Genomic DNA, 12,212 nt, shown 5'->3' with positions numbered 1-12,212 from the left:
GAGTCGGATAGCCTATACTGTCACTCACTGGCATTCAAACGGAAGATGACACAGAGAAGGCCGAAATACTGAATTCGGCATTCGAAACCTGTTTCACGGCGGGAGATCGTAATACGGTACCTCCTTTCAACCATCGCACGAACGCCGATAGCGTAACAGAATAGCTACTACCATCGCCTAGTAGTAGAATGTCGACTGAGCCCGATGCAATACCTGTAAGATTCTACACAGGTTGAGTGAGGCAGACATTCCCGTTTTCAAGGTGGTTCCTAAGATTGATGGACAAAATTACGGACCTAAATCGTTGACGTCAGACTGTTGTAAAATCCTGCAGCATCTTTCGTGCTCAGGTATTATGACGTTTTTAGAGAACGGAAAAATTTACTCTCTATGAAGCTCAACATGGATTCCTGCAACAGAGATACTGCGAAACTCGGCTCCTTCTGTTTCTCCATGAATGCGCAATGTCTTAGACATCGGCGCTCAGGAGGATTCCGTGGTCACTGGCTTTAGGAAAGCACTTGACGTTATCATGCACTGCCATCTAGTGGAAAGAAATACGAGCTTACCGAGTACTGGACCATATTTCAGACCGGATTTAACAGTTCCTTGCAGACAGATTGTAACCTCCCCCTCACTTATCGACCTTAATGACAGTGAAAAAGTAAACCGCGTGTACCTAATGGAAATTTGGGAAAAGCAATCGTCACCGAAGTTAACTTGTCGGTAAAAAGGGAGGAAAGGGTTACATCTAAATGAAAGGAAAAATGCAAATGAAACTGGTGGAAATTAAATTTGAAAAGCGGTAAAGTTAATAAAGAAAGTAAATTCTGCAGTCGTTACGTTAACAATTAACTAGCGGTAATTAGATATTTGAGATTTGGGGGAAATTACGGTCGCCAGTCCTAAGGACAATTACTATAGTAACTGAAAAAGAAAGGTTATTACACATATAATTAGCACTAGAAGCGTGACAACTGAAGGTTGACACGTGTAGTGTGGAAACTGAAAGTTTGTCAGAAGTAATAAATTTCGATACACTCTGACTTAATTTAGCAAAAGAATTAATAAAACCGGAAAATCGAAAGTTAATTTAGTGACTGAAGTTAATAGTGAGCTTTCTTTCTGAAGCACATCGAAATTCAGTAAAATACAGTTAGTCTTGGACTACCTCAACAATCATTTCAAAAGCTACTTGAATCTACGCAATTTAGAAATAAGAGATTCAACTTTGAACTTGAATTAAATGATTCTGAACAATTAACAATAGTAAAATTTAGTATGTACCAAGCTGAGGTGCAGTCACAGGTAAGCTAAAATGTTGTTGTTGTTGTGGTCTTCAGTCCTGAGACTGGTTTGATGCAGCTCTCCATGCTACTTTATCCTGTGCAAGCTTCTTCATCTCCCAGTACTTACTGCAACCTACATCCTTCTGAATCTGCTTAGTGTATTCATCTCTTGGTCTCCCCCTACGATTTTTACCCTCCACGCTGCCCTCCAATACTAAATTGGTGATCCCTTGATGCCTCAGAACATGTCCTACCAACCGATCCCTTCTTCTGGTCAAGTTGTGCCACAAACTGCTCTTCTCCCCAATCCTATTCAGTACCTCCTCATTAGTTATGTGATCTACCCGTCTAATCTTCAGCATTCTTCTGTAGCACCACATTTCGAAAGCTTCTATTCTCTTCTTGTCCAAAGTATTTACCGTCCATGTTTCACTTCCATACATGGCTACACTCCATACAAATACTTTCAGAAATGACTTCCTGACACTTAAATCTATACTCGATGTTAACAAATTTCTCTTCTTCAGAAACGCTTTCCTTGCCATTGCCAGTCTACATTTTATATCCTCTCTACTTCGACCATCATCAGTTATTTTGCTCCCCAAATAGCAAAACTCCTTTAAGTGTCTCATTTCCTAATCTAATACCATCAACATCACCCGACTTAATTCGACTACATTCCATTATCCTCGTTTTGCTTTGGTTGATGTTCATCTTATATCCTCCCTTCAAGACACCATCCATTCCGTTCAACTGCTCTTCCAAGTCCTTTGCTGTCTCTGACAGAATTACAATGTCATCGGCGAACCTCAAAGTTTTTATTTCTTCTCCATGGATTTTAATACCTACTCCGAATTTTTCTTTTGTTTCCTTTACTGCTTGCTCAATATACAGATTGAATAACATCGGGGAGAGGCTACAACCCTGTCTTACTCCCTTCCCAACCAGTGCTTCCCTCTCATGTCCCTCGACTCTTATAACTGCCATCTGGTTTCTGTACAAATTGTAAATAGCCTTTTTCTCCCTGTATTTTACCCCTGCCACCTTTAGAATTTGAAAGAGAGTATTCCAGTCAACATTGTCAAAAGCTTTCTCTAAGTCTACAAATGCTAGAAACGTAGGTTTGCCTTTCCTTAATCTTTCTTCTAAGATAAGTCGTAAGGTCAGTATTGCCTCACGTGTTCCAGTGTTTCTACGGAATCCAAACTGATCTTCCCCGAGGTCAGCTTCTACTAGTTTTTCCATTCGTCTGTAAAGAATTCGTGTTAGTATTTTTCAGCTGTGGCTTATTAAACTCATTGTTCGGTAATTCTCACATCTGTCAACACCTGCTTTCTTTGGGATTGGAATTATTATATTCTTCTTGAAGTCTGAGGGTATTTCGCCTGTTTCATACATCTTGCTCACCAGATGGTAGAGTTTTGTCAGGACTGGCTCTCCCAAGGCCGTCAGTAGTTCCAATGGAATGTTGTCTACTCCGGGGGCCTTGTTTCGACTCAGGTCTTTCAGTGCTCTGTCAAACTCTTCACGCAGTATCGTATCTCCCATTTCATCTTCATCTACATCCTCTTCCATAAGCTAAAATACGATAACAAAACTCGCACTCTTAATTTGTGCTTGTGTAATCTGAATATTGTAGCCAGCTATGAATACCTTAACTGAACTTTGAAATTAAAGCAGTGAAATCGAATGATGCTGGCGTTTGAATTTCAACGACACTCGGGTTCATTCCGGAAAAGGAAGGGACCCTGCTTGGTAATGCAATTGGGACAATGAGCAACAAAGGTTCATGCTAAGTTGCTCTAATTTTGTGATGCAACAATTTTAAAAGTTTGAAAAGCTGAGGTCTGCCATACAGTTCTAAAACTTTACGTGCTTCCAGTCTTCCTTGTTGGTTGATTGAAGGTTTGAAGCTGTCGATCGAGGAGGTGGCGACAGTCACTCATTGTCGGCCGTCGCTGTTGCAGAAGCTGGATGTTGGCGCGCCTTCTTCTCGACACGGTCACCAGACGAAACGGGCTCTTGATGTGCGCCAGCTAATGCTTCCCGTCCGCGACACCGTGCCAGAAACTATCATAGCAAGTCGAGCGCAATTACATGCTGCCGAACCCCGAAAGCGCGGCAACTCGCGGGAGCGTCACGCAACACCCCTGCTCCACTGCACCACCCCAGCCAGACTCTCCCTCTGCTCGCGCTCCACGCGCAGAGTTAACACTACCAAACATCCTCAACACTTTGGTTCTCCACACGACCTATCGATGTATTCGTTCGATAGCATAGTTTTCCCTAGGCCAGACCCAGCGTATAAATACAAATAATATTCACAAAATAAACCAATATATATATATATATATATATATATATATATATATATATATATATATATATATATATATATATACACAGTAAAACAATTATACAAAGAGACAGAAATGTCATATCTTGAGGTAACAAAACAAGGAAAAAAAATTATAGTACAATAGATGGAAATAGGAGGATATGCATTTCCGGCGTTACAAGATCTCAACACATCGTTCTTAAGGTATATTATCACTGTAACGTCCTGAAAAAAGCGTTTTCACGGAAGGAGAGGCGATGGAGAAATAATGCTCGGGATTATTATTGAGCCTAAAGTACATTACAAAAAATTGTATGGGGAATATTACAAAATGGCGACACCGCAGCAATTCTCCCCAGATATATTGAATTTGAGGCGACCTGCGGCACGCCTTGTAACTCCTGTCAGTCTAACCCTGAAAAAAAAAAAAAAAACCAGGAGAAGCCTATTTAATCTACGCGAGTGTAGCTAGTGAACCACGAAAGGATTTTGTGAGGAGTCGGCAAGTTTGTCTGCTATCATCCAGGGCTGAAGTATTGTCGTCTGCTGCAGTTCTAAACAACGTGTCGCTCTTGTGGTGTCACCGCCAGACACCACACTTACTAGGTGGTAGCCTTTAAATCGGCCGCGGTCCGTTAGTATACGTCGGACCCGCGTGTCGCCACTATCAGTGATTGCAGACCGAGCGCCGCCACACGGCAGGTCTAGTCTAGAGAGACTTCCTAGCACTCGCCCCAGTTGTACAGCCGACTTTGCTAGCCATGGTTCACTGACAAAATACGCTCTCATTTGCCGAGACGGTAGTTAGCATAGCCTTCAGCTACGTCATTTGCTACGACCTAGCAAGGCGCCATTACCAGTTACTCCACAGCTACGTCCTTTTTTTGCTAGTCTCATTTCCTTGACCTGTTCCAGACCTCACGCCAGCCTGCGTGAGCTTAAACGCGTGCCTTTCGGCTTCCTCTCATAGTGGGTTGGCTCTCTTGCCAATCCACAACAGCTCTTATCCCCGCCATAGACGTTCTATTGTAGCAGGCCGTGCTACGTGACAGCTCCTTTGCCGATCTGCCCCAAAAAAGAAATGAGGGAAGTGATTCGCCTTTTGCTTGCGGAAGGTGTTAAAACAACACACAATCTCAGTTGGTCCATTATGACCAGGGGACATCGGCTGGTATGTAATTTTCCATGTCAATTAACGTTACCAGCAGCCGCACTCTTTAAGACATTTTACTTTATTCTGAAAACAACCGGTTTAGGCAGTTGATTTTGACATCTTCAGGCGCCGTACGCTTTTTTGAAATCAACGAACTTATCGTACAGCGCCATAGAACTGGATATCGTGAATTCCAATCGTTGTGCAGATGCTTTATACGAAATCACACAGTGTCGGAATATACCTTGAAAACCCAACGGCTCCGACCGGCCGCCGTGTCGTCCATAGCACTTTCGCGTCACTCGATGCGGATACGGAAGAGCATGTCACCAGCACACCGCTCTCGCGGCCGTTGTCAGTGTATGTGAGTGGTGCCGCTACTTCTCACTCAAGTAGCTCCTCAATTGGCATCTGAAGGGCTGAGTGCACCCCGCCTGCCAACAGGGCCCGGCAGACCAGGACGGTCACCCATCCAAGTGCTAGCCAAGCCCGACAGCGCTTAACTTCGGTGATCTGACGGCAAGCGGTGTTACCACTGCGGCAAAGCCGTTGGCGCGGAAGGCGTTAAACCTTTCGAAAATTATTTGTAGAATGCAAATCATGGAGAAGACGTAAAAACTTTGAGGTTCGCCGATGACATTGCAATTCTGTCAGAGACAGGAAAGGACTTGGAAGAGCAGTTGAACAGAATGGACAGTGTCTTGAAAGGAGGATATAAGATGAACATCAACAAAAGCAAAACGAGGATAATGGAATGTAGTCAAATTAAATCGGGTGATGCTGAGGGGATTAGATTAGGAAATGAGACAAAGTAGTAAAGGAGTTTTGCTATTTAGGGAGTAAAATAACTGATGATGGTCGAAGTAGAGAGGATATAAAATGTAGACTTGCAATGGCAAGGAAATCGTTTCTGAAGAAGAGAAATTTGTTAACATCGAGTATAGATTTAAGTGTCAGGAAGTCGTTTCTGAAAGTATTTGTATGGAGTGTAGCCATGCATGGAAGTGAAACATGGACGATAACCAGTTTGGACAAGAAGAGAATAGAAGCTTTCGAAATGTGGTGCTACAGAAGAATGCTGAAGATGAGGTGGGTAGATCACATAACTAATGAGGAGGTACTGAATAGGATTGGGGAGAAGTTTGTGGCACAACTTGACTAGAAGAAGGGATCGGTTGGTAGGACATGTTTTGAGGCATCAAGGGATCACAAATTTAGCATTGGAGGGCAGCGTGGAGGGTAAAAATCGTAGAGGGAGACCAAGAGATCAATACACTAAGCAGATTCAGAAGGATGTAGGTTGCAGTAGGTACTGGGAGATGAAGAAGCTTGCACAGGATAGAGTAGCATGGAGAGCTGCATCAAACCAGTCTCAGGACTGAAGACCACAACAACAACAACAACAAGTGCGGAATGGCGACAGCTGTTTACTGCAAATGGACAGAGCGCTTGAAACAGTAAAGAACTTCTCTATGTGACGAGGAGTGATGGGGCAGGCCACCGAAGCCAACAACTGAGTACAATTTGGAAGTCGTTGAGGGTATGACGGCGGAAAACAGACGAATCACAGTGGGCGAAATCGCGAGTAAACAGACGAATCACAGTGGGCGAAATCGCGAGTACATGTCAGTCGTGGTTCGGCGTATTCCGTCTTACACGACAGGATAAATTTTCGGAAAGTGTGTGCAAGGTGGGTACCGACAGAGTTGTCAGCGCACCATAAGGTGCGAAGGATGAAAAATCTCTTGTAAACATTTGGCCCCGTATCGCCGCCAGGGAGATGGATTTTTACGGCAAATCGTTTCTGTAGAAGAAACGTGGTGCATCATCGCGAACCGGAAAGTGAGGCTGCGAGCATGGTCTGGAAACACCCGTCATCACCACGAGTTAAGCAATTTAAAAGTCACCCACCAGCTGGTAAGGTTATGCTAACGCCACTGTGCGCGTGGAAGGTCTCTTAAGGCCTGGCCAGACAGAATCCGGCCTGCCGCTGCGACGGACGGCGCAGCGGTGGGCCGGGCCAGTCAGCGGCCAGGGACGCCACACAGGCAACGGCCGGCTGCAGCAGTGACTCTTGATGCGTCAGCTGTGTTACACTGTGGAAGGGGCCGAAACCCATTATTAAGCTTGCTTGCAGAAATGAGAAGCTTGCACTAGCGATACGAAATGGCACCAAGAAGAGATGTTGGGTGCACGACATTGATAGCATGAGAGAAAGGAGAATACCATCGTCTGTGTATTGATCTAGAGCAGGGCTTCACAACATACGTGCTCGCGGAGCAAGCTGTGAGCAGCAAGGCGCGAGCACGGAGCAGTGCGAGCACGCTACTCCCACTACCGGACCTGAGCGGAGAGTGGGGACAGTCATGTGGGGCACACAACAGCTGCCGCCAGTCAATGTAAATCCGCGGCCACCTGCAGGGATATCACTCACGAATTATTATTGCGACAAATGAAACAAAGGAGAACGTACACATGCCACATAATTTTATTAGCTTAGTGTATGCCTCTACATTCGCATTAATTTGTGAACTTACACAATAAAAGGTGTCACTGAAGTGTGGGATTCTCGGTTATGTTGTACTTTTTGCCCTTTACAATTGCATCTATGTTCGGATTAATTGTTCTTGTGCATTTTAGGCACAGCGTGCAGTTTAAATTTCGATCAGACAATGCATTTCTCAGGTGAGTCTTGTTACATTTCATTGCAGAGAACAGTTGTTCGCAAACACACGTGGAACCGAACATTGATATTATTGTAGCCGCCAGTTTGTGCAAACGAGGAAATCTATCCTGAGGGAAGTGTCTGTAGCCGCCAGTTTGTGCAAACGAGGAAATCTATCCTGAGGGAAGTGTCTGTAGCCGCCAGTTTGTGCAAACGAGGAAATCTATCCTGAGGGAAGTGTCTGTAGAATTCCAAAATGTTTTTCTTGTTCTGAAATTTGTCTCTGAATTCTCTGTCACACTGCAGGTCAATAATTTCTTGCTGCAGCTCAGGACGAATCTCTTAAATATTCGCTGAATATGGACAGGGTCAAAATCACTGTCTAGTGCTGTCAGATCTTGAAGCGCCGATCAACTAAACTATGTGAATAACGTTCAGTCTTTGTGAACATCTTGCATGGATGATAATTTAGGAAAATGAGCTAGGTTTCCTGTTTCCAGCTGACTCACCCAAAGTGTCAATTTCATTTTAAAAGCTGGATTCGATCTATGAAATGAGTAATTAGCAGATCTTTACCTTGTAGTAAAATGTTCAAAGCATTCAGATGGCTAGTTAAATCTGCTAAGAAGGCGAGATCACATTCAAACGTGCGCGCGCATTTCCCCTCCCTCCACTCCCTCCCTACTCCGCGACCTTGCACTTGCTCGCGAGCACGTGCCTGAGCAGACGCGAGTACTCGCGCTCAAAACCGGCCAGTTGTTAAGCCCTGATCTAGAGTCTGACGAAGATAGGTTCTTCAAATCTTTTCGTATGTCACGAGAATGTTTCGAGGAAACGCATCGCCTGATAAAAAGGTAGCACCGAGAAGTGCACAACGAACTGGAGAAAGCCAATTGATACAAGGCACAGACTAGCCGTTTGTTTGAGGTTAGTTTTACCGTTTGTGGCCTCTTTGTGCTTGAAATAGAAGTGATATAAATTATTCCATTTCAGTTTTGCTGTATCATATGAAAGGTTCGGCGGAAGAAAGTGCTATCCCACAACGTAGTTACGAGTGGAGTGAAAAATTTATCTGCAGTGTTTACGAATACAGCAAACGATAGTTAACATCTAGTTCCGTATGTCCCGCTAGAGAGAACTTTCTACTTATTAGATTGTTTTGTTTCATTGTATTCATAACATTGTCATTGAATTTAAACAAACATATCTTTGGTCGTTAACTTATCTATTCGTTCTATCGGCATAATTGATTTTACTCATTTCCAGATACTTGACTACAGGCGACAGTCACCAGACCATAGCCTTTTCTTTACAGTTAGGACGTTCAACAGTCTCAGAAATTGTGAAACAAGTGTGCCAGGCAATATGGACTGTTCTACAGCCCAAGTATTTACCTACTCCTACAACAGAGATGTGGAAGAAATCTGAAGAAGGGTTTATAGAACTGGGGGTTTCCGAACTGCCTTGGAACCATAGACGGAAAGGCTATCAGGTTACAATGGGCGAAGGATAGTCGATCCCGGTTCTTTTCGCTAGTTCTCCCAGCGATCGTTGATCCATACTACGGAGTTTACAGTAGTTGATATTGGAAGTTATGGACGTCACAGTGACAACACTATTCAGCTTTCTATCAAAAGTATATCGAGGACAAAAGTATTCTGCCTCCAAATCAGGATCGCGTGTATCATACAAAAAGTTGTATTCTCTCAGCTCCTCTATAAGTCTTTCTGTGTCCATGATGCATTCACTACGAGCTGCAAGACAAAAACCGCCTCACGCCGCTGCTTCCAGCGTGACAGCAGAGCAGTTGAGTGCGCCAACAGAGGCAGGCAGCCGCTCCGGCTTGCGGCGAATCTGTAATCTGTGACAACCCGGCGGCGGCCGGTGCGTCAAAGCCGCACTCTGTGTGTGACCGCCGCCGTACAGTGACGAGCGATTCAACAGTGCGGCCTGCCGGCTGCGGTTCAAGGCCACAGGCCGGACGGCCAGGCCGCATTCTGTCTGGCGCACTCAACCGCTCTGTGGTCACACTGGAAGCAGCGGCGTGAGGCGGTTTTTGTCTTGCAGCTCGTTGGGCATGCATCATGGACACAGAAAGACTTACAGAGGAGGTGAGACAATACAACTTTTTGAACGATACACGCGAGTCTGAGTTGGAGGTAGAATAATTTTGCCCTCGATATACTCTTGATAGAAAGCTGAATTCTCAGAAATAGTGTTGTCACTGTGACGTCCATATTTTGCAATATCAACTACTGTAAGCTCGTAGTATGCATCAACGATCGCCAGGAGAACCAGCGAAAAGAATTGTTTGTAACAGAAGAACTGGGATCCACTATCCTTCGGGCATTTTAACCTGATATGCTTTCTGTCTATGCTTCCAAGGCAGTTTAGAAACCCCCAAAGTTCTAGAAATCCTTCTTCAGATTTCTTCCACGTATCTGTTGTAGGAGTAGGTAAATACTTGGGTTGTAGAACAGTCCATATTGCCTGGCACACTTGTTTCACAATTTCTGAGACTGTTGAACGTCCTAACCGAAAAGAAAAAGCTATGGTCTGGTGACTGTTGCCTGTAGTCAAGTATCTTATGCCGATAGAACGAATAGATGAGTTAACGATCAAAGATACGTTTGTTTAAATTCAATGACAATGTTATGAATACAATGAAACAAAACAATCTATTAAGTAGAAAGTTCTCTCTAGCGGGACATACGGAACTAGATGTTACGATCGTTTGCTGTATTCGTAAGTATTGGGACAGGGTCGGTACCATTCCAAAATACCGTCAACAACCCCCCTCCCGCCTACGTATACGCGCTAGACGTGAAATGTTTTCATAACACCGCCACCATTCCAAAGCACTGTTATTCGACAACAACAAGGTCGCACCCAGTGTATCCACCACGTGATGCGTGTCTAGTCCCTATTCCCGTAGCGAGGTGCGAGAGAGAGAGAGAGATAGCGCCATCTCTCTATGTCACAACCCCGCGCTTACATACACGCGCTAGGCAGGACCTATACAAATCAGTGCACGGCCCACCTCACTCTCACACTGCTCGTATACTTCGTTCGTCCAGTACTTGTCACGTCTTCGTAATTAAACGTGCAAAAATGAAGCGTTCAAGTGTAACTGCACTCACTAAGGATACGATATTACTTATTGCCTTAGCCACTTCCTCTTACGTCATCACGTACAATACATTACAATTATTTTACAGAAATACATTTCTTAAACAAAATTTTCAAAACAAAATTATAAAAACAATCATGATGGTCTGTTCCTGTGGATAAAATAAACGTTTATTAATTTAGTCATCCCATCACCAAATGGTCTCTAACTACTAATTTCTCTATTTCTACTTTCTACAGTTGACGTCAACATGCTACTACTACATGCCGTGACCTTTTATAGTAAACTCCTTTCCCTGGCGTCGCTCAGTTGCTGCTATTATCTGCGAACAATTGAAAACATTTGTTGCTCATTATTGTAGGTTACTGTAACTCCGAATTTCTCCGATACCCCTTTGATGTTGTCCTTGTTTGACTGGTTATGGCATTGGTCTTCCGCTCCTAGTCTGCTTCTGTCTGTAACGGTAGGCTCAATTCAACGTCATGCTTACCTGTTGAACAAAACAAGAGTTAGTTTTGCACGTTACAGCAAGTAAAAATCAGTGATAGTGGTCAAGGTTCATGGCTGGACTTGAGAGCATCTATCTTTTGTGTTGACTTTCATTATCATCCTTTAAACTGACTGGCGTGTTGTTTTAGCGTCTCTGCTTAACTCAAATAGTTAAGCCCAGACTCGGCTAGCGTCGCTAATACGTCTCTACAACACTCCTACGGCCCAAATCATCAATAAGCTCTGTCGATCACGCTATTGCGTGCGACCAGCCACCTGATTTACGTCTTTCTATGACGGCTCAAAACTTGCCTTTTTCACACAACATCCTCATCGCACCCATTACGAGTTATCCATGTTTGGTGCGTCCCTATCGCCTAATTTCGATTGACTGGCCACCGGATAGTCGTTTTGATCACCGTACTCACACTATCAACACAATTGAGATAAAAGGTGCGTCTCGAACACTACTGCGTCGGACAGACCACCTCATAATTATCACCCGAAACACCCACAATCGCCATACGCCGATAACGCAACGGGTGGGTCCTGAACACTACCGCGTCGGACATCATACCCTGCACTCGTCTCAAGAAGCGCAACACATTCGGTGGGACGCAATATCCACCTACCACATCACAACACGCTCAACACACCCCAAATCCATCCACCACAGATCCAGATTTTATCCTGAAAGCTCTCCTGTCCAATAGCCTTGCCATAAAATTTTGTATATGAAGTTATCTACATAAGATAACCCCTTCTATAATTAATCTAATACTTCTAAATATTGTTTGTGTCATAGCTGAAGCAAATTTTCTATACTAAGCGACCCAGTGGTCCCCATACAACAAAATTTAACATCAAACACATAATATACACACAATCCATACCAAAATAAGACAAGCACATGAAAATAGGAAAATAAATACACACAACATAAAACAAATAATCACAAAACACAAATAAAACACTGCCTATACTAATACAAATAAACATCGCCAACAAATCACAAAAATCTAATCTAATTATAGACTACTTTGTTCCCGGCCGCGTTCTTCCGCTGCCGAGTGTGCCGCCCTAGTCATTCTTGTCTGTTTTGCGCAGTTTGCGTACGGCCAGGGTTCGCCGGACGTATTTTGATTATT

This window comes from Schistocerca nitens, chromosome 11 (assembly GCF_023898315.1).
Source record: "Schistocerca nitens isolate TAMUIC-IGC-003100 chromosome 11, iqSchNite1.1, whole genome shotgun sequence".
Taxonomy (NCBI): Eukaryota; Metazoa; Arthropoda; class Insecta; order Orthoptera; family Acrididae; genus Schistocerca; species Schistocerca nitens.
The sequence above is the reverse complement of the archived record's forward strand: the minus strand, read 5'-3'. Positions refer to the sequence as shown.